Genomic DNA, 23242 nt, shown 5'->3' on the forward strand with positions numbered 1-23242 from the left:
TTGCATGGTCAAAGACCTGAATGGGCTGACTCAGTAGATCTTTGCCATCTCCAGTGTCCGTCAATCATGGACTATGTTTAGTGGTTAATGCTGTGGAGGAAACAGGGCTGAGGAGAGGCTGCACAGCGGAAAGAAATCTCAGAGGCATGCTGGATTCAACCAGAATGACTCCAGGACTCTGGGTGAGTCCTGCTGCACCAGGAGATTTGTACCACCCTTCAAAAGAGGGCAGCATTTGCTTTCCGCACCTGGCCCTACTCTGCTGACCATTACAGAAGGGTCTCATAGCACTGCCTTACCTCCGCCTTCCTTGCCCCCATTGAGCAGCCTAGCAGTGGTGCTATGCTTCAACATCTCCCGCACAGGGTATCTGAAATCCTTACTGCATTTTAACTCAGTCCTAACTCAGGCAAAACTTCCACTGATGCACTGGAAATTTTTCCTGAATAAAGATTGAAATAAACATAAGGAAAGACTCAGGATTTGACCCAGGATGCACAAGGACTAAGAATGTGGCTGGCCCCCTGGGTAAGTTAAAAAAAATGTGGGGGATGGAGACCATGTTTCTTTGTGCCCTCTCTCACCTTCTTGTCATTCAGTGCATACTTACTCTATTGAACAGATTTTTCAAAAGAACTCCGTGCTCACAGCTAAATGTTCAGAATTGCTCAGCAGGTTGGGTGCATACTGGGTGCAGAGTTCTTTTGAAAAAATCTGTAAGTGTGATACTGGCAGTTGCTAGGTGCAGAACACTGTTGAAAATCTGGTCCTATTATAGATGCTTAAATGGAGAGAGGAGCTCTTCTGAAAACTGGGGCTCAGATTTGGATGCCAAGTCTAGTGTATTGACAACAATGTAAAGATAAGCTGTCTTTTAAATTCTTAGAGGTTTTCCAGGTCCAGCTTGCAGGGTAGGGGGCTCCGTAGGGAAGTGTGTTATCTGTGTCTTTCAGCAGTCAATCTGCAAAGAGTCAGCCTAGAGCAAGGTGGAGTGGGTTGTGCCACTGTGCCTAAGGGAGCCGACTACTTTCTCTTTCTCTGTTTTTGGTTCTTCAGTGTTAAGGGTATGGATTTTAAGAAGTAAATTAAGTTACATTGCAACCTTCCAGAAAGATAAAAATATAGACTATTCTATTCTTCTATACTTCTCTGTTCGTATTCTGTGAATGTAACACTGAGCCCTTTGAAGACTGGCCCCACAAGTATACATCTCTGCACCATATACTGGTGTAGTTCTAAGTCTGCAAATACAAAATTATCTTATTGCAGCAAGACTAATTTTTCTCACGGTAAATAGCAGGCATCTATAATAATGCCTATCTTATCTCCACCAAGTTTCCATTATATTAGTGTTAATTAAGACTGTTAATGTAAATGTTTAAACCTCTGCCAGGGATGTCAGCAGTAAAATTTAGTTTTCCTGATTGTCAGTACATATGAGAACAAATCATGGTAAATTGAATATAAACATTTTCTAGAAACAACAATTGGGATGGTATGTTCAAAATGTAGGAAGGATCTTCTGTGAACTCCAAGTGTGTTATGACCCACACATTGCAAAATTGCTACCTAGACAATCAGAAGGAAGAGGCTTTTTAGCTATTTTCTTTTATGATTTGGTGTGTTGCATTTGCATTTGTTTTAGGATGAAAAGCTGGCCCCACTGACGTGGGTGGCAAAACTTCCCATTGACTTCAATAGGGCCAGCATTTCATCCATGAGATAGAAGTACAGTTCAAGACCCACAATATTATACATATAGGGTCCCACATTGCACCTGAGGGTATGCTAAAGCTTCCTACATAGGACAGATAAAGCCTAATCTCATTAACAACCTGTGATTTTACTCCCCATCCTACAGTTTAAAAAAAATCCAGAAAATGAAAAAAGTATTTGTGCAACTGGCTATATCAGACATTCCCAAGCTGTATGTAGATGCGCAGTCCCTCACATGTGATATGTTTTGTACCAATCACTATCCCAAGGCCTGGGGCTGGAAGCAATGGGGTTAGTGCAAGAATTTAGAGTTTTGGCAAAACAGGAGGTAATAATTTGCTTTGGGTTGTTTTGTAATAAGTACCTACTTATTTGTTTTGTTTACAGAAGAAGTGATTCTTCAAGGAGGGCAGAGATCTGATAGATATGAGGTAAGAGTAAAACTAAAAAAAAAGTTAAACTTTGGATAAAATATGCCACAGGGCTAGTTCAGACCAGAGGTGCTGGAACAATTCTTATAGTGGGGCTGCTGTGAGCCATTGAAACAAATTGTAAATCCTGTATGCAATGGAAACCACTTCACATCATGGGGTGCTGCAGCCTGCACCCTAGGTCTAGCAACTATGGTTCAGACAGACAGCCAGGTTTAAGGAGGTTTAAGGAAGAGCCCAGTAAGAAGTTTCATGAACTCATGCAGGCTGCCATTATGTGGTCAGAAGAAGAGGAAGTTCCTCTGACAGAGACAGCCAAGCCTAACCCCATACATGAAGTGGGGGCCTAGTGAATGCAGCTGCGGGGAAAAGGCCCTGCCCCAAACACAGTTAACACTGGAAAGTTTAAGTGAGGCTGTTCAAAAACTGGTGGTCCAACAGGAGAAGATGCTGAAAGGGATGACTGAGGTGATGAAAGGAAAAACCTCCACTAATGTGCCAAAATATCCAGGATCCCGAAGGGCACCAGGATCCCGAAGAGCCCCACTGAAGGATGAGCTGGGAAGGTACATCTGTTACACTTGTGACAGGCCAGGGCATGCTCGCCGGGAATGTCCACTGAGAAGGAGAACAGTGTCCCAAGCACTGGAAACCAATGGGGCACCAGGAGCAAGTGGCCCATCTGCAGTAGAAGGCCAAGCAGTGTCAGAAGGATTCCTAGGCCTCTCCTTGGTGGAAAATCACTCTGCACACAGTGTTGAAAGGAATGTGGGCAATGCCAGCATATCCAGTGACTTCTGTAAGCGATTATTTGGAGACTGTCTAACTGCTGAAGTATGTATAGCAGGGGTGAAGACCAGATGTTTGTTAGATACTGGCTCGGAAGTCACCACCATTACTGAGTTGCATTTTCAAAAATATTTGAAAGACAAGGAGCTGACCATGCACAGCACACAGTTTGTATGTCTAACAGCAGTTAATGGATTAGCAATCCCAGTGGTGGGATGCCTCGAAGCAGTCACAGACTATGTGGGCCAGACACTGCCAGGGAAATGCATCTTTATCCTGAAAGACAAAGACTCTGAAGGGAGTCATATGGGAGAAGGAGTCCCAGGGATTCTAGGGATGAACATCATTAGAGAGCTGAAGGAGCTACCGTTGCCAGAAGAAGGAACCAGGAGGATGAACCATCATGGGCACTCTAAGAAGAATGCTGTGCTGAGTAGAGTACTGGCTTGAGCCCAGAGACAAAACCATTTATTTGGCCCTGCTGGGCAGATTGGAAATATTAAAGTGGGCAGAAAACAGAAGACTTAGTCCTCCTCGGAGAGGGAAGTTCCTTGACAAATACTGCTGTGTATCAGAAAATACCAATAGATATCAATCTCTTGTAGAGCCTACATCTAGGGTAAACCTACCTAATGGACTTCAGTCAGCCAATGTACTGACTAGTGCGATCAAAGAAAGAGTACTAGTGAGTTTTCTAAACTCAAGCGTGAAGGCTATGGAGTTACAGCCTGAGGAGGTGATCCCTCAGGTGAAGGTAACATTTGGGGAGAGGGGAGAACAAGTTACCTTTCCTCAGGAAAGATGTGGTGGGAGACTGCCAGTTCCAGTTCAAGCGGCATGCCAAGAGCTGATTCCTGCACGGTGGCTAACTTAAGGGTGTTGCCAGAAAAGCATCAAGAAGCCTTTTCAAAGGATGAGGTGACCAATTTCAATGATTGGGTCAAAGGTGTCCATGACAGACCAAAGACAGCCAGCGAAGTTGCTCTCAATACAACTAAAGACACAGCCCAAAGTAGGAAAAGGACTTATGATCGCAAGTCCAGTGGAGCTCTCATCAGACCTGGTGACAGTGTACCAGTTCGTAGCCACAGACGCCAGAGACGTAATAAAATACAGGACAAATGGGAGCCAAAATCCCCATGCTGTGGTCACCCACAACAATCCCGAACTGCCAGTGTACACTATCCAGCCTGAACAAGGAGGTCCTGAGAGAGTAGTACATAGGGACCAGCTAAAACACTGGACTTTTAGTCTTACCAGGGCTCATAGGAGGCATAGAGCAGCATTTCCAGAACCAATGGGGTAAACCCAAATCCTAACGAAAATGGCCAAATCCCTCAAGCTGACCCAGTATTACCCAAGAACAGGGAAGTAGAAAATAAGAGTAACGAACCACCAGTTTTAAGAAGTCCCAAAGGGCTAATAAGGGTGTACTTCCTGTTAGACTTAGAGATATAATTATGTTAATGGTTCTTTGTAGTGTTTTAATTAATATTGTTATGTACAGTATGAAGAAGTAGCTGTGGAATGTTAAATATGTTAAATGTTCTTTTAATAATTAATGGGTTTTTATATGATATGATGTGGGTATATGGTGTTACTATGGGGCCGGGATGTACTGATGTGAATATTGTGGCTGTGAATTTTAGACTTTTAGCAAGGGGGGAATGTAAGGGAACTGTTGCCCCCTTACTAACATTCAGTGGGGGTGTTTTCATTGGCTAGCTCCCAGTACTAAAAGGGGAAGGGTCTATGGGAAACCAGGACCCTGAGACTGATAGTCCCCAGGAACAATGGGGAGAGGCCAGTGCTCCAGGTCAGCCTGAATGACAGGGCGAGCAGGCTAATCAGGGAGTCAGGAGGCCAGGGAGGTCCTGTCCTCCATGTGAGCTGGATTTTGCCTGGGTCAGACAGAGTGGGGGCCAAGCTAAGCAGAAAGCAGGGGCCCAAGCTGAGCTGGGGAGCAGAGCTGTGCCAGATCCAGAGGGACTATAAAAGCAGGCCAGAGAGAGCAGACCCTGTGCTGGGAGCAGAGCTGCATCCCCAAAGCCAGAGGCACAGCCCAGAGAGAGCAGACTTGCCCTGGGAGCAGAGCTGCAGCAACCAGAGTTGCAGTGCTGAGACAGAGTGGTGCAGCTGGGTGCAGTGAGCAGCTGGGGAGACCAAGGGGGACCCTGGGCAGCAGGCCCAGCACAGGGAGATGCCACAGCCAAGAGGCTCTGCAGGCCAGGCTTGGATCATAACCCTGACAGGGCGGGGGCAACACTGGGAAGAAGGGTCCTACCACTTAGAGCCTGAGAGCGTGTGGCCACCACCAGAGCAAGTGTCCAACCCGCAGCATCCCTGCAGCAAAGCCAGGGTCTGAGAAGAAGGCCTGGGACTTGCAAGGAACAGACTGTGAACTGCCCCGACATTCCAGAAACACTGTTTGTGATGTTCCCTGCCACAGAGCGGGTTGATGTGTTTCCTTTAACCTTTCCCATTTTTCCTTATTCTTTTTAAAAATGAATTGTTATTTAAATAACTTGCATTTGCTTTAATTTGTATGTAATGGTTAGTGGGTCAGAGAAGTGCCCATTGCAGAGAGAGTACCCCAGAGTGGGGACACCCTAGCCCTTGTCCTAGGTGACCACAGCAGGGTTGGTGGTCGAGCCCACCTGGAATCCTGAGCCCAGCCTTGTTGGGGTTATGAGAGGACTCTGCCAGACAGGAGAGTGGAAGGGGAGTTCTCAAGGGCAGGGAGGCCACTGGGTAAAGGAAGTGGGAGCGAGGACTCGGATCCTTTCGCTAACCCACTTCACCGGGGTAGTGCAGAAACCAGGAAAATTCCCCACAATAATGGGACTATTCCCCCGCTTACATATGTACACATTTATTTTGAGGTTTTGGCAATTAGAGAAAGAAATATAGAACTGTCCTTGACAATATTCTGGAAAGATCTTACAATTTATTCCACAAATCTCTATATATCTTTTATTAAGGTCTGTTGTTATTTATCAGGGCAAGTTGGACTCTATATAATTTATATTATGTATAATTTGTTGCAGTTAGAGTTCCAGAATCATCCAACATGGGGCAGCAGTTGCCAAATCATGGCATAGGAGAGTCACTTATTTCCGTCATTACAAAAACATTGCATTTTGTATGTAGGTAGAGAGAAATTACTAAAATGGATCAGTGGGAAGATGGAGGGGGAGATGGTGGTGGGACTTATTTTCCAGATTATATTTTATTCTTTGTTTTATTTTTTGGAAGAGCAGACTTGATGTGGAGCTGGAATGTTTTACAGATTCTACTTTCTTGGTTATCTTGCAATCTAAACATTAATCTTTTTGGTAGGCTGCAACTTCTGATTACAGCAGAGATTCATTCTCTAATTATTGGAGGGGTTTTCAACACCTGTGGATCATTTTGTTGGTTGTTTTAATATCAAATACCATATTGAAATGTTCTCCTAAGGAAAATAGATTAAAACTCACTGCATTCATTTGTTTAATGAAATAAAATGGTGTTTGGTATTAGAACTCTCACAAATTCTGTGTTTTAGTCCCCAAGTTACCTAGATTCCATGCAAGCTTGGAGCCCCCTTAATATTTATTAATAACAATTATTTACATCCGAAATACAAAAGTATGTCAGTGAGATTACAGAGAGAGTTATTTACGCTAAAAGCATGAATCCCAATACATTTTAAATTTCCTGCATATATAATTTTTCTGTCTCTCTCGTGTGCTCTCTCTTGTTTTGGATCTTTTCACACATTGTGTCCCACATTTGGGCCCTGGAAGGTTGATAGATATGCTCGAGGTACACAAAGTTTGGAGGTGAATAATACATTTCCTTGAAAGTAGCATATAACTGTGGCTTTTTTGTACATATTGGAATATTAATAAAACAAGCAAATGATTTATGGCTCATTGAACTTTCTACAGTTTTGAATGGACTTTCTCTACCCTGTATCAGTTGGCTGTTTGCTTCAACCCCCTTCAGCTCCCTCCTTCGCAGTCTATTTACCTCAGCCCCCCTTCCTTTCTGTATCCCCTTTCCCTTCTTTCTATTTAGCTAATCCGCTCCTGATTAAAACCTATTCCCTTAAAAAGAATTGTGGAATATGTTTGCCACCATCACATTGTGCTTGTGTGCCCAGTTCTGTTAGCCAGCAGTATGTTGCCTATTACTGTTATTTGTCTATTGACATCTTTACAGTGTGCTCAGCATAGAAGCAAAATATGGCCAGGTTAGAAAGAAAAATAAGTTATTGAAAAATAGTGAGTAACACACATTCAAATCACAACCACAGAGTTAAACTTTATTAAACTTCAGCTGTTTCAGTGTTGCATAAGGAACCTTCTAATATTGGTTTGGATTTGTCTCTCTGTGTGTTGAGGGAAGAAGACTAATAAAGTGGTCTATGCCTTGTAAATATGCCAACATTTTTTTCATTTTGGGAAAGTAATCTGGTATCAACTAGATCTAAGGGAATGATTCATAGCAAATAAATTAGCTAATTAATTTTTTGCTATTTTTCTGTATTCAGAATATCCAAAGAGATATTGTGATTTTTTTAAATCAAATTTATTCATTTCATGAAATTTTAAAATCAAATCAAATCTGTATTTGTCTATGTAAAATTGAAGCTACGTGTTGCTTATTTGTGACTGGCAAAAGAGTCGCAAAGTGTTAAAGAGGTGCAGGAGTGCCACTATAATTAGGGTTGTGTCATGACATGTTTAAATGTCGACATTTATACGTCATCTAAATTTGACGTGCTTAGTTGGATTTCTCCAAAATTTGGTTCTGCCTCATAAGGTGTGCAGAGTAGAGTTAGGGACTCAAATCTGGAGTCATTTGAGTCAGGGTTCCGGAGACAGAAGCCCCAGAAAAAACAAAATAAAATAAAAGTTTCTAGGGTTTTTTATTTATTTGTTTGTTTTTGGTTTGATTTTTTCTGTAGTATGGTTTGGTGGTTTTGCTCAGCTCTAGAGATCAAACTATTGATGAATTATGGATCAAAATTGACTCACTCAAGTGTTGCCCAAGGTACTGGAAGGGAGTTGCTAAATCTTTGGGTGATCCAAAATGAGAACAGTATTTAACACAAGTGTACATTTTTACACTGAATATGCAGAAAAACATCTAGAATGTTTCCATTTCTGCCCTTTTGTATGCATTAAATTTTTGTAAGTGCTCTAGAATCCAAATGCTTAATTGGATTGCTTTAATGTGATGCATGGGAGTTTAGGGTATCCATTTGTGATCCAAATTCGGGGTCATTTGACTGAGGGGCTACTGAGGTACAGGCCCCCCTCCAAAAACCAGTTTCCTTCCTTGCTTTGTAGTATTAAACTGAAAGGTACTAATGATTGGCTAAGTCATAGATTTTGGATTGCTGTGAACTCGCCCTTCTATTAGCATAACTAAAGATAAATTAATCACATCCCCTTACCTAAAATGAAAGGACTAAGTGACTGGGGTTGCTATAATTTGTGAGTCAGGAGCAGCAATTTTATTCTTGGGAAATGTAATTAAGTATTTTTTGTGTGCAGAAACAGACAAGTGAATGTCTGGGAGGGGACAGGAGGTTATTCAGAGGGAGAAGTGTGGGGAAATAGGCAGAGAGGGATTTGGAGCTGCAGCAAGACAAGGGGGGATTGGGGAGGAGGATAAATGAGGGAAGATGGTTGGGGAGGTGAGAGAGGTTGGGGCCTCAAGTGAAGGAGGTATAGCATCCCCAGCTCTGCCAGTGCACCTCAGCCACTTTGCACTCCAACCCTTCTGCAACCCAATACTATTTCACTGTAACCTAGTTGTCCTTTGCTTGAGGCATAGCATATCATAGAATCATAGAATATCAGGGTTGGAAGGGACCTCAGGAGGTCATCTAGTCCAACCCCCTGCTCAAAGCAGGGCCAGTCCCCAATTTTTGCCCCAGATAACTAAATGGCCCCCTAAAGGATTGAGCTCACAACCCTGGGTTTAGCAGGCCAATGCTCAAACCACTGAGCTATCCCTCCCCCCGAGCGATAATATGAGTCAGGTTATAGGAAGGGGAAGTAATGGCAACAGAAACATTTGTATATCAGGGAGTCAAGTCTTCAGGGCGGTGAGTTCCCTGCTTGTGATGGGGAGACCTAGGTACAGTAATAGGGAGGGGGCTAGGTTTGAAAGGGGAATGCAGTGAATGGGTCAGGCGTTCCAAAGCAGGACTGGGGAAGCTGGTGTCGGGAATGGGGATGGGAGTGGCTGACTCTGTATGCTAATTGCAGACTTGATGTGTAAAACTACCAAAATAACTACCAACACCTAACAATATTATAAAAAAAATATAAAATTCAGTCACAAAAAAACTACGTTAATCTAGAGTTAAGTTTGTTTGGTGGTAGGTCATCGCCTTGCAGAATGCTGAGTTAAGCAAAATTCAATAGTCTGAAAACCAGGAAATGCACAGTTAAGGTTTGTAACGGGGTCCCTACAGGGCCCTCCTGGCTCCTGCCCCCACTGGGCTGAGAAAGTCACACAGAGACCTTGATGCAGTGTTCACCTAGTGCTTTTATTCACAGGTTGTGTTCTCACCACCTTTCCACCATACACTTAGTTCCCTTCTTACAGTCCAACAGCAGGAGAGAGGGGGCAAGCTATCTCTCGCTGCTTCCCCTCACTGCCTTTCCTCTAGTACAGCTTACAGCCTATCCAGCTCTTCCCCGGCTTCCTCCCCCTGGGGCTTTTATCCAGCCCCAGCCTGATGAGGCAGCAGCTGTTCCAGCTTTCCCAATCAGGGACAGGTGATCTACCCAGCTCCAATTCACCTCCCTTTATTGGAGTTGGAGTGACAGAGGGTTGGCTAAGCAGTTTTCTGCTTAACACCCTGTCAGAAGGTTGCTCAAGCAACCTTAACTCTGCCCTCTTTCAGCAGTGTGCCAATACACCCCGTTAACACACATACCTTTAGTCTACCAACTCCAAAGTTGCTGAAATGCACAAGCTCTTGACCTCTTTTTACAACCCATTCACTTTCACCACAGGATTCCATCTAACACCTTGAAAGGATAAAGAGGAAATAAACCAACAAACAAAAAAGGTTCCCCAAACCACCTTCCGTCTTTTCCCCAGGAGCTATCAGTAGCTAATGGAAGTAATTTGCATATGCTCCAGATGTTGTCAGTGTGTGAGGTGTTAGGTCGTCGTTGATCCCTCAATGTCGAGGATGACCTCTTTCACGGGTTTTATTTTTCATGGGTCCTTTGGTGACTGAGGCTCATTGGCAGACTTAGCAGGTAGTGTTGGATGACAGGTTTGGGTCATGATTGCTGCATGACCATTGTCTTTCCTTTCTTTTATGGTGTTTTTCTGCGACCAGGGCAAGGCGATTTTCCTCTCTGGATGTTCTCTCTCTGACAAGTCTTTGCCAGTTATCCCTATCCTGGGCTGCTGTCTCCCAGTGTGTGGTGTCGATGTCACATCTCTTGATGTTTATCTTGTGGGTGTCTTTAAAGTGATTCTTTTGGCCTCCTTGTTTCCTTTCTCCTTTGGTGAGTTGGGCACACAGCAATTGTTTTGGTAAGCATACATCAGGCATGCGCCCACAGTGCCTGCTCCACCTCAGCTGGTGCTGGATAATCAGGGCCTCAACACTGAAGATGTTGGCCTCTGTGAGGACACTGATATTAGTGCGATGATCCTCCCACTCTTGCTGAGGATCTTCCGAAGAAAGTGCTAGTGCTGGCATTGCAGGTTTTTCTGGTGTTTTCTGTAGGTCATCCAAGTCTCACAGCCATAGAGGAGAGTTGGGATTATCACCACTTTATAAACTAAAAGTCTAGTATATGTTCCGATGTTGTTATTGTTGAACATCCGGCGAGACAATCTGCCAAAGGCAAGGCTAGCAAAGCGAATTCTGTGCTGAATCTCAATGTCTAGGTCTGCCCTCTGTGAGAGATGGCTGCCAAGATAGAGGTGTTAGGTGTACCTGCACTAAATGGTGGTGGCAGTAATTAGGCCTGCTTGGTAAATGTGTGTGATATGAGATGTATAGATTACTTTGAAGTGTGTGACAGAGCTATGACTGTGATATGAGGAGATATGTTCTCCACCCTCACGTTTTTGAGGAAAGGGAAGAGGTGCATATGTGCCTTCACGATGCAGTAGCTATCATTTTAAATCAGAATTGTGTAGGTTATGTCAACAGCAGGGCATAGGGCTTTTATTATGAAGGGTATTGTCAGCAGTGAGGTAGAATATGAGAAGATCTAATGCTTTAAAGTGGTTAAATGAAAGTGAGATGGTATCTGTGAGTAAGTGTAAGGAAGTTGTAAAAGGCTGTGAAATGTTTCTTATATTGTACACATGTGGTATTCTTTCTGGAGAGTTGGCTGAGTATGTGTGTACACCAGAATCTGGAATCTCATGAATCTTAAACTGCCGAGGACCAGTCATGTACATGTCTAGGCATTGCTCAAAGATGTGGAGGAAAGGTGACAAGGGCAATCTTTCTTTTTTCTTCTCCTTTTTGTGTTTTAATAGTATTAGATGGAATCCTGTGGGTGACAGTGACTGGTTTGTAAAAGGAGGTGAAGAGCTTGTACATTTCAGCAACTATGGGATTGGCAGAGTAAAGGTACATGTGTTAATGGGTCATTGGGTCATTGCTGAAAGAGGGCAGAGTTAATGTTGAATGGGCAACCTTAACTGACCATTTCCTTGTATTCAGAAATTTGAGTTTTGCTCAACTCAGCATTCTGTAGGAGCATGACATACCACCAAGCAAACTTAACTCTACATCAATATAGTTTTTGGCCATTGAATTATTTCTATACTCTGATTAGATGATTTTTATGGTTTACAGTCAGGATTTGGACATGAATGCTCTCAGGTTGAAAGAAAAGGAGTACTTGTGGCACCTTAGAGACTAACAAATTTATTTGAGCATAAGCTTTCGTGAGCTACAGCTCACTTCATCGGATGAAGTGAGGTCTAGCTCACGAAAGCTTATGCGCAAATAAATTTGTTAGTCTCTAAGGTGCCACAAGTACTCCTTTTCTTTTTGTGAATACAGACTAACACGGCTGCTACTCTAAAAGCTCTCAGGATGGAATTTTTAAATTGTCTACCTCAGGTATCTGAATGTGCAAATTTAATATCCTTTTTATGAGTGTTTTGGCTAATAAAAATTGCAAACACAAGTGTGGCTTGAATATGGGTAAAGCAAACCGCTAAAACAAATCTGAAAAAATATTTATGCAAAATATTTTCTAAAAAATTATGTTTAACTCTTATATAGAATTTTCATCTGCAGATCTAAAAGTGTTTTACAAATGTGGGTTAATAGTAAGGCTACGAGTCTGTCGTTGAGGTCATGGATTCTGTGACCTCCATGACTTGTGAAGCTGACCCCAGGGCCACTTGAACAGCTGGGACGCCACTGGGGCCAGGCGCAGTGCTGCCCCAGAACAGCAGCAGAGGTGCCCTGGTCTGCCTCCCACCCAGAGCAGCAGTGGGAGGGGCCCTGGGCCGCCCCCTCCAGCATCAGCAGTGGTGCACTAGAGCCGCCCCACCCCCCTGAGCAGCAGCAGCAGTAGCAGCAGCGTGCACCAGAGCACCTCCCCCACATTCCCTCCAGAGTACCTGCAGCACCCTGAAGCATCTAAGATTTAGTCAGGGTATTTATAGTACAAGTCATGGACAGGTCATGGGCCCGTAAATTTTTGTTTATTGCCTGTGACCTGTCCATGACTTTTACTAAAAATACCCATGACTAAATCATAGACTTAGTTAATAGCATTTTTCAGATGGGGAAATTGAGGCCCAGAGCTGTTATATAACAACTTGCCCAAGACCAGACAGTGAATCGGTAACAGAGCCAAGAATTGAACACAGGCCTCTTACACATAACTGCACAAAACAATCAAAATATATTGCTTCCATGACACTAGGACCAATGATCAGCAAAAGTCATGTCTGGAGACAAGTAAAATTCTTAGTGTGTTTTATTGTTAAATTAAGAATAAAGCATCATCCTAGCTGGGAAAATAAAGAAACCAGTGTTTATTTGGGCAAAGTACAAACATTACAATGCTACCATAGAAACAGATCATTTGTAAAACTCCAGTGAAATTCCGTTTGCACAAGAACACATAATGAAGAGTGTTTAAAACTTGTATTTGGGTGCAAATTAACTTCTCCAAAACAATCTAAGTGCAGTAGCAAAAATTTAATACTCATTAAGAGCAATGATTATATTTAAGTAATTAAATTGTTATTGTATTTAAATAATTAAGTGCTTTTATACAAAGGGAGTGATCCAGGAAATAAATTTAAAGCTGAAGTTCTGTTCTGAAATCTCAGGATTGTTCCTTTTATTTTTTTCAACAGCATGGGTTCAGGATGGAGTTGTCAGTCTTAAGTTAAAATTTCCTGGCTTTTTTTAAATTTTGGTTTATGTTTAAATATCAATATTTAAACATAGCTTTACAAGCAAATCAACCCTATAAACCCTTTTGTCAAAGGTTGTATTGTGCATAATCCATCGTTTATCAGATACCATATAACAACTTGAAACAAGCCCTTCCAGGCTATTGGTTCCAAACTAACATAATGCAGTCTCTCTCACCAATAGAAGTTGGTCCAATATAAGATATTACCTCACCCACATTGTTTCTATGATGCAGTTTTAAGAAGCTCTTTTTCAATTGCCCTTCCAAAATTCTTTATTTTCCCCTGTTGTTCAAACAGCATTGCCTCTCTGAAAGGGCTCAGAACTGCTTTCTCAGTGCACTCTGAGAGATTCAGCTCCGGGCTGAGACTTACAGATAAGTGACATGAATCCGATGAAGTGAGCTGTAGCTCACGAAAGCTTATGCTCAAATAAATTTGTTAGTCTCTAAGGTGCCACAAGTGCTCCTTTTCTTTTTGCGGACACAGACTAACACAGCTGCTACTCTGAAACCTGAGATAAGTGAGAGCGAATGATTTCTCTTTGCTACTACCCATACTCTAACATTGTGTTGTAGTGGGCCTCACTTTCAGTGGCAGAAAGCAGCAACTGGCTCAGGCTATGTCTACACTACCATTTATGTCAATATAACTTATATCGCTCAGGGGTGTAAATAAGTCACTCCCGGAGTGACATAAGTTAACCCACCTAAGTGCCAGTGTGAACAGTGCTATGTCATTGTGAGGGCTCATTAGGGATGGATTAATTAAATAGACAGGATTGCTGAGTGGCTCCACTAGAGAGCTTACACCAGTGCAGCTGCAAGCTCCATAGTGTAGCCATAACCACAGTTTTCTTTTTGGGTCTGATGTAATCAATATAACTGATCAAAAAAGTTGTTTGAAACATTTTCCTGGTGGAAAATTGTGTTCTGTCAAAATTGGGAAACGATTGATTCTGCTAGTATTTTCTATTAGGAAAATCAAACTGAAATGTTTTATTTAGAAATGTTGACCTGACACATATTAAACATTTTTGTTTCACCTGAGCCACTGTGCTGCATCATCGGTGTTATAGTTCCATGTCCTTCCTACCCCCAGGTCCACTATGGGCTATCTCCCATGATGCACTATGCTTTCTACAAGGCTTAATTTGTAATCAAAGTGGTGCTGGTGCTCAATTTTTTTACTTTCAGAACTGATGCAGCAAGCCCAGATGTACTGGGGCTATGAACTGCCAAGCCTAGACATATCGGGGCTCAGCCCTGGCAAGCCCTGGCACAAATTAAACACTGGCTTTCTCCCTGTGGTTGAACCACTAGGATTCCTCATTAGAGTTGTGGATTCTGAATCAAAACTCTTGAGAATTTTTCATTCCATGGAAAGTGGCCATCTCAACTTTCCATTCCAAATTGGGACAAATATAAATGTCAAAATATCGGAATTTCCTGTGGAATGGAAATTCTGTTTTTTGTTTTTTTTAATCAGCTTTAGTAATCACATACAGTGACTCAAGATCTAGAAACAAAGCCTCCTTTCCTGGAATCTGGTTCTTTAACATACAAAATATATTCTAACACTTGTACCAGAACCCCCACCTGCCCATGCTTACTCCTTGGACTTTCACAGTCTTCTCCTTTAATCAGGGTTTCTCTAGCCCTACCCATAGCTTGGAGAGATTAATCTATGTATGTGTAAAACTTCAGACAAACAGAAAGGCTGAGATTATTCCCAATTCCCATTAATTTAAAGAGAAGTGGGCACCTACATCCTTTTGGCAGTTTGAAAATCTCAGCCAAAATGGGTCTCAATTGTAATTTTTTTTTATGAACATGAGAAGACCTGGGCAAGATCCTCATCTAGTATAAATTGGCACAGGTCCACTGACTTCAGCTATGCTGATTTATGCTGACTGATGATCCCATCCTAAATACTAAATATATCAAGCATATGATGAAAAAGATATTTGATCATGTGTTTCCTGGACAGCTCAAAATATGGAGGAGAGGGCACTTTAGCTTTGTGAACAAGTTCAACATTTTAAGTGATGATTGACTGCAATGGAGCTCTGCTGATTTACACCAGCTAAGCGTCTGACCTTGTATCGTAATGAATGCTATTGAGATCATCTGGGTGATTGTTTACTTTTTTATAACACAAGCAAAGGGACATCTAACAAAATGAAACAGCAGCACATTTATAATAGATAAAAAGGAAGACTCTTTTACAGAGCACATAATTAACGTGTGGAAAATACTGCCACAAAATATTTTGGATGGAAAGAGAGTTGGATTCAAAAAAGGATTTTACATTTCTCTGGATATTAAAAATAACTTCAGTTATACAGTCTATGATAAAAATATACAACTGGCATCAATCTTCATGCTTCAGGACATGAGTTGACATAAACTGCCCCAAGTTTTGTAGAAAGTTTCCCATAGGTTTAGTATTGCTTCATTACCCATTATGCAGCAGGGTGGGGGTGGGAGGAAGAAGTTTCCTCTAAAGTATATGACACTGGACACTGTCCAATTAAATGGATTATTGGTCTGATCTGAGATGGTAATTCTTAAACCATTAGGACAATAAAGGGTTTTGCCAGATACCAATTCTTAGGATTTTTAGGCAGTTTAAACAGAGCTCTCTTTTCGATTATTTTCAAATCCTGTGTTGTGCCTGAAATTTCAGCCTACAGCCTTTCGCTCCAGTTCACTGGAATGCACCCAGTGATCATTTGATGCTGATGTTTTACTCTGACACTGTGCTAACATGATGTACTTAGGATGGAGAAAATAGAGTGCAAAAAACTCTTCTGTTGTTTAAAAATATTTGAATCCAAATCTAAACTTTGCTGATAGCTGAATCTTTTCTTTTTGTGATTGTTGGATCAGATAGGCTTTTTATCCAAACTATTTATCCTAATCAGCAGTTGGAGGAGAGGAATGTTAAATAAACTATTTTAGTCTGATTCTTTCTCTGGATGTTTACCAGGCTGTTGACAAAGACCAGAGGATGTTTAATGACTTGGTGCGGAGAGCTGAAACAGAATTGGGGATCACATTGGATGCCTCTTATTTGCTTTCTTTCACAGTGCAACAAAAGGAAAATTATGACAGACCACCTCTTGATACCCACTTTGATTAAGAAAATGTATCCTGTTCCTTGTCAAGAGTTCAAGTCTCCCACATTGAATAGTATAAACAGTCTCAAATGAAGCAAAAAAAAAAAAGGCAGATAAGACTCAGATGTCTCTAACAGAGAATCTTATGCAGTCAACAGAAGAAACTGACGAGAAACTGACCTCAAAGTAACTCTCATGTAGATCTGGGAAAGTTTTAAAACTTTCTTGGAAGCCCTTTCTTTTACCACCAATTTCAAACTTCCAGTTTGGTGAAGGGAGCAGTGTTCTCCACATCTGACTTCTGGAAATCCCTTGAGCTGATGGCTTTTAGACACACAATCAGGAACTCATTACTTTCTTGGAGCTGTAAGTCTATTTAATTCTGCCAGCTGTCATATAGAAATTCATCACAAAAAGAAACCGTAGAGCTCGATGAGATTTTTTTGGAGAATGGTAAGTTTGCCAAAAAATTCATTTTCCAGGACACCGAAACTATTTGCGTTTCAAATTCTAGTTTCAGCTGAAAAAACTTGAATACACAATTTTCAGAAATGTCAGAACGATTCTTTTAGAAAAAATAGAAATGCAGTCTCAAAAATGTTGAGTTGAAATTAACCATTTTGAAACCATTTTAATTTACATATTTAATTTACAGTATGTTCACTGTAACTTCTTTATCAACATTTACACCAGCAATAGCACGGAACTTACAGCCCAGGGTGAATGGTTAACATGTATAAGACACTTTGTATCGTCTGAGCTTGCGCTTCTCTGGGGCCCACAATGTAATTTAAACTGCCGCAGGGGCCTAAACTATGGCAGCCTCACTGGCCGTCTATCGGCCTCAGGGCCTTCTGGAAGCTCAGCAGCACTGTGTGCTACAGATTTGCCCGAAACGTGTCCTCACCCCCAGCATTACCCCTTCCCTGAAGTTTGCGAGAGAGTTCTCAGAGGGCAGCCTTATTGGTGTCTTCATCAGTTCCTGCACCAGAGTAATCTTCCCCCAGCTGGATTTGAGGGTTTTAGATCCCCTAAAGGGCCAACGCACCATAATGCAGGTGTAAAGGGAAGCAGAGTGAGAGTGTGATCTCACCCACAGTCTTCTCATGGATAACTAGTCAAGAGAAAGAAGGGCTAAATAAATTGTTCACCGCAAATAGCTTTCCCTGCTCAAATCTTATGGTTTAGTGCACTAGTCTGTTCACCAATTTCTTAGAACCTTAATGTGTTTCCTGAAATTTCAAAGGCTGGACATCTTGAGTTTACAGTAAACCTCCAGACAGAATTTCCAGCACGCTTTTGTTGCTGAGTAGTCTTTATTATAGATGCATGGTGGAAAAATAACTATTAATTTTATGCAATACATGTGGTAGACATGTGGCTGAAAATGACAGGGGATTTAAAACACTACAATAGAAAATCAAAGGAATAAGTCAAATTAAGCAGGTGGGCTTATGCTGTTAGTGAGAGAGATGAATCTTAATGTGGTAGTGATATAATAATTTCGCCTGTTAAATCCGTTCCAATTCAGGTGTAAGATTTTGTAATTTCCAATAAAGGGGGTGAGAGAGGCAAGGTAGGTGAGGTAATATTTTATTGAACCAACTTCTGTTATTACCTCACCTACCTCGTCTCTCTGATATTCTGGGACCAACACAGCTACAACAATATTGAAAACAATAAAGGGTTTTAAACTCCACATCCAGTAAGAAAAATATCATGCAATGATTGTATAGATAAAAGGGTAAGAAATAATAGTTTCATCCCAGGGAATATGAATGGCTAGTATATTGACTGGGAGTGCATCAGTGCGAAAACCAGGACCGGCTCTATGCACCAGCAAAGCAAGCACGTGCTTGGGGCGGCACAATTCCATTGCCGGCATTCCGACCATCCTTTTTTTTTCGCTTGGCAGTTGCACTCTCAGAGCTTGGGGTGGCAAAAAATCTAGAGCCAGCCCTGGCAAAAACTAAGGGGAATGTATTTCCATATGTGCAACAAGGAAGCTGGCTGATTAAATGAAATTGGGCTCAGCACTCCTGTTCCAGTTCAGGTGCTCACACTTGGGCCTATTAAGCGGCATGAGGCAACATGTAGGGGGCTATCAGAAGCCTGGTAAGAAGGAAAGGGTAGGCAGGAGAAGCAGATGATGTCAGATGCTACAGAGAGAAGATTAGTCCTGGGAGAAGGCTGATGGCAGGAGAGAAATGATTTTGCTAAGCTAGACAGTGAGGGCTGAAAGTGGAAAGGGAGATACCTGCTGGGTCTGAGCTGCAGCCTAGGGCCAGATAGGGCTGAAAGAAGGCAGAGCAATGGAGGGGCTTACCTGCTAGTATCACCTTACTGGAGAGCTGTATCTTGAGGAACAGTGAGAGGGCCAGGGAGAGTGAGGGAAGCTTCCAGCAGAGATGCTGGGGGAGTCCCTGCTGGGAAGAGCAGGGTTGTACCCTAAAAGCAAAGGTTGTCCTAGCAGAGGAACGGAGACGGATTGACAAAGTCCAGGTGTGGTGGAAGATGCCAGAACGTGGTATGTGACCAAGAGGCGCTGGGTTTTTCTGGGGTTTTTAAGGACTGCTTGCACTGGGTGATAGAGATTATGCTGAGGGACTTTTGCACTGTTTTGTTAATAAATTGTTGATGAACTGGAGGATGAGATTCCATGGAGTTACTGGGGACCTAAAAGAGAAACCGAGGTGAGGGGCCACTTGCAAGACTGTCCTGAGGCCATGAGGTGGCGCCCAGGAGGAGGCCACTTGTTTACAATCTGTAATGTGGAATTGCTTTCTTTGGAAACTTGTAAAACAGACTATTCAGAACTTTGATTTAGAGGTGAAAGGTCAAACATTATAAATGTGATTAAAGATAGGATCACTTCAGACGTACTGATGATTCCCTATATGGGCCACTATTCTTATATTGATACTTAACGATGGGAACACTCCTGATTACCCTATGAATACTATTGCTGAATCCAAGGTGGGTTTGAAATCATTGGGAATTCTGCAGGAGTAAGGTAATCAAGACTTGTTCCATACCCAACAGGGTCGCATACAGTGTCTCAAAGGCCCAGAATCTGCTGACTTCATTTTTGGTGCCAAGATAGTACACTCTTTGAGACAAGGAATATATGTTGTTATGCTTGTACAGCAGTGAGCACATTTTTCTATATTCAGCACATAAAATTAGCTTTTTTGATTACATTTAAGTGTAACCCCCCTTTCCTTCCTGGATTACTTAGGAGCCGGCAACACTCACCTGTGTGCCTGATGTTGTTGATACCCTGAGTATCTCAGTGGTGTTGTTGGATAGGTGGAAATCCTCTATTCACCCTCTTGCTGCAGTCCGTTTACTCCTAAAGGAAGTTAAAATTGGTAGTGCCTCCACCTGGCTGGCCCCTGTGCACACTCAACTGTTGCCTTGGGAACCTCCAGGAATAAAGCTATTCTAATAATAAATTATATATAATCTGTGGTATGGGTGTAACTCAAAAACAGCAGTTATAAATAATATACATCCAGTATACTTAAATTAGAGTTAACACACCTTTACTTAATAACTTAAAAAAATCAGGGTATAACAGTCTAAGATTAAATGTCACTACCAACTTAAATCCACAGGGGACAGTTGAATAAAATCAATTAGCAAATATAGTATACAATAATAAATGAAACTTATCTAACTGGCATTTACACTGCCACCATTTACCCCACCCTGGAGTGTACATTCCTCTGAATTTCAGAGTCCTAGACGCTTGCGTGGGCACGCTTGAAGATCCACAGCTGGAGACAACACTCTGTTGGTTCTGTGTATCAGTCCAGCCAAGGCAACAAGCTGCACAACTTCTCTGAAGATTGGAGTTCGCCCTACCAAATGTCAGCAGCTCTGGTTTCTGGTTTGATGGGATGATCACTCTGCCTCTCCTCAGACTCAGTCTCTCTGCTGTGCCCCTTCCCTTGCAAGTACTTTCCCAAACGATAATCACAGGTTTCAGAGTAGCAGCCGTGTTAGTCTGTATTCGCAAAAAGAAAAGGAGTACTTGTGGCACCTTAGAGACTAACAAATTTATTAGAGCATAAGCTTTCGTGAGCTACAGCTCACTTCATCGGATGCATCCGATGAAGTGAGCTGTAGCTCACGAAAGCTTATGCTCTAATAAATTTGTTAGTCTCTAAGGTGCCACAAGTACTCCTTTTCTTTTTCCCAAACGAGTGGGGGTTACTCACAGTTCCTTCACTGCAGGCCCCCCTCAGTCAGCTCTAGGCACAGCATTAGTCTCTGCCCTGGCTCCAGTGAAGCCACCAGCAGCTTCTGAGGCTCCCTGCTCGATCAGAGTCCCTGCAGACTCCCAGCAGCAGCTCCCGGTATGGGCAGAGCTCCACACCAGCAATCTCACTCCCTTTTCCCCAAAATGGAATCCACTGCCTGCTCCCCCTGCAGGAGGAAGAATCTCCCTCTTTCCCCAAGGTATCATGGGAGTTGTAGTCATAAAGGCTAGATTGTGGCACACAGGCTTTTCCCCTGGAACATTCCCAATAAAGCTCAGAGGCCCCTCAAGTAAAGGGTGCCAACATAAGGAGAAAAGATTTTGGAGGTTTTTTTAATTTAGAAAAGAGAAAAGTAAGGAAACATTACAAATACGAAGACATTTTTGATCAGGATACAGCAAAACTGTTGCTCCAGAATCATTTAAACTCATTCAAGGGTCAGTAACTGAAATTCATCCTAGTTAAATCTAACTGTGGAAAAGGGCAATGGAGGCCAATGTAGTTAAATGGGGATGTAAAGATTAGTATAGACAACAAGCACAACATGTTTTTAAAATACAAACAGCCTCTAACAGAGGTGGATTGGGCAACCTCTACAAATACATAGAAGCAAGTTAGAAGGGTTAACAGAAGAGGAGAAAACCACTGGGACATTGAATTGCAGAGGACATTTCAATTGAAGACTTAGTCTATCCTTCCAAATACACTGTTTGCAATAATAAGTAAATTAGTCCACTTAAAGTAGTAGTGTTAAATAAGAGAGACATGATATGAAATGACAAATTGACAGACATTAAACTAAAATGAATAACTTGAAAGAGTGGAAGGATCATATCTGCTATGGCAGTGACCAGAGGACAGTGTAAATAGGGTTCAGGGTACCAGGTCCTGCGAACATTCAGTGCAAAGACAGAACAGATTAAATGTTTAAATTGCGAGGTGAGGGTCTGTGCAATTTAATACCAATTTAGGTAGTTGGGTAACTAACTGCCTGACTGTGTGTGCACAACTACCAGATTTGCCACCCAACTGTGGCAAATGCAGTTTGTACTTAAAAAATGGTGAGTGGGCGAATGCTGCCATGTTTCTTTAACCATTTATGAAGGTTTAAAGTGTGGCTAAAGTCAAGCACAAATCCAAGGCAGTGTTTCAAATTAAATAAGGGATCATGAGTATAGGTTGTGTTGAGCAAAGTGATCTGAGTGGTTACAGGGTGTTTTACATCAGCTGCTTGGGGCTTGTGAGGGGATAATGAGGAGAAAGCTTTCAGGGAAATATTCAAAGGCAAAATGGACAATTAGTCCTCCAACTCCATTAAAAGTAAATAGGATCTGAATGCCTAACTGCCTTTTGGGCTTCTAAAAACTTCTTACTTTACCTTGAATTGGCTAATGAGATTTTATTATATAACCGGTAGCAGCGGCGTTAAAAGGCATTCCAATGATATTGAAGTTTGCAGTAAGTCTTGTCAGATGTTCACTCTTACAAACACAGCACATTCACCTTCTAATTAGTACAAAATATGGAACAGGGCTTCTTTCCTTAAAGGTAGTTAATTAAACTTCATAACACCCCTGTGAGGTTCTCCTGTTAGGTAGACTATGTATTGCTATATCTATTTTAAAGATGAAGAAATTGAGGGCCAGAGAGATTAAATGACTTGTCCAAAGTGACGTGGAGAGTCAGTTGCTGTGTTGTAGTAGCTGTCAGTCCTAGCATAGGAGAGACAAGGTAGGTGAAGGTAATATCTTTTATTGGACCAATTTCTGTTGGTGGAAGGTACAATCTTTTGAGCTTCAGAGTTCTTCAGGCCTGGGGAAGGAAACCAGTCAGTAGTGACCTAAGTCATTATCACATGAAAGATGTTCAGTGGCCTACACAAAATGTCCAGTTCCTATAGACCAGGTGTTTACATCAGAAAAGCCCCTTGAGCAACTTATACTAATTTGCATTATTCTTGACTGTTTCACTAGCGGGGCCAAACACTGAATGAACTTTGAGCCTGACTCTCCTGCCAATAAAGAGGCATTTTGAGGAAGCCTATACTGTTCTTATTGTTAGGGTTGCCAACGTCCTAACTGCACAAAGCCGAACACCCTTGTGTAAGGAGGGAATAGTCCCGCTATTGTGGGGAACTTTCCTGGCTTCTGTACTACGCCGGTGAAGTGGGCTAGCGAAAGGATCTGAGTCCTCGCTCCCACTTTACCCAGTGGCCTCCCTGCCCTTGAGGACTCCCCTTCCACTCTCCTGTCTGGCAGAGTCCTCGTAACCCCAACAAGGCTGGGCTCAGGATTCCTGGGGGGCTCGAGCCCCAACCCTGCTGTGGTCACCTAGGACAGGGGCTAGGGTGTCCCCACTCCTGGGTATTCTCTCTCTAATGGGCACTTCTCTGACCCACTGACCATTACATACAAGTTAAAGCAAATGCAAGTTATTTAATCAACAATTAATTTTAGAAAAGAATAAGGAATAATGGGAAAGGTTAAAGGAAA

Source organism: Dermochelys coriacea, chromosome 2, assembly GCF_009764565.3.
Source record: "Dermochelys coriacea isolate rDerCor1 chromosome 2, rDerCor1.pri.v4, whole genome shotgun sequence".
Taxonomy (NCBI): domain Eukaryota; kingdom Metazoa; phylum Chordata; order Testudines; family Dermochelyidae; genus Dermochelys; species Dermochelys coriacea.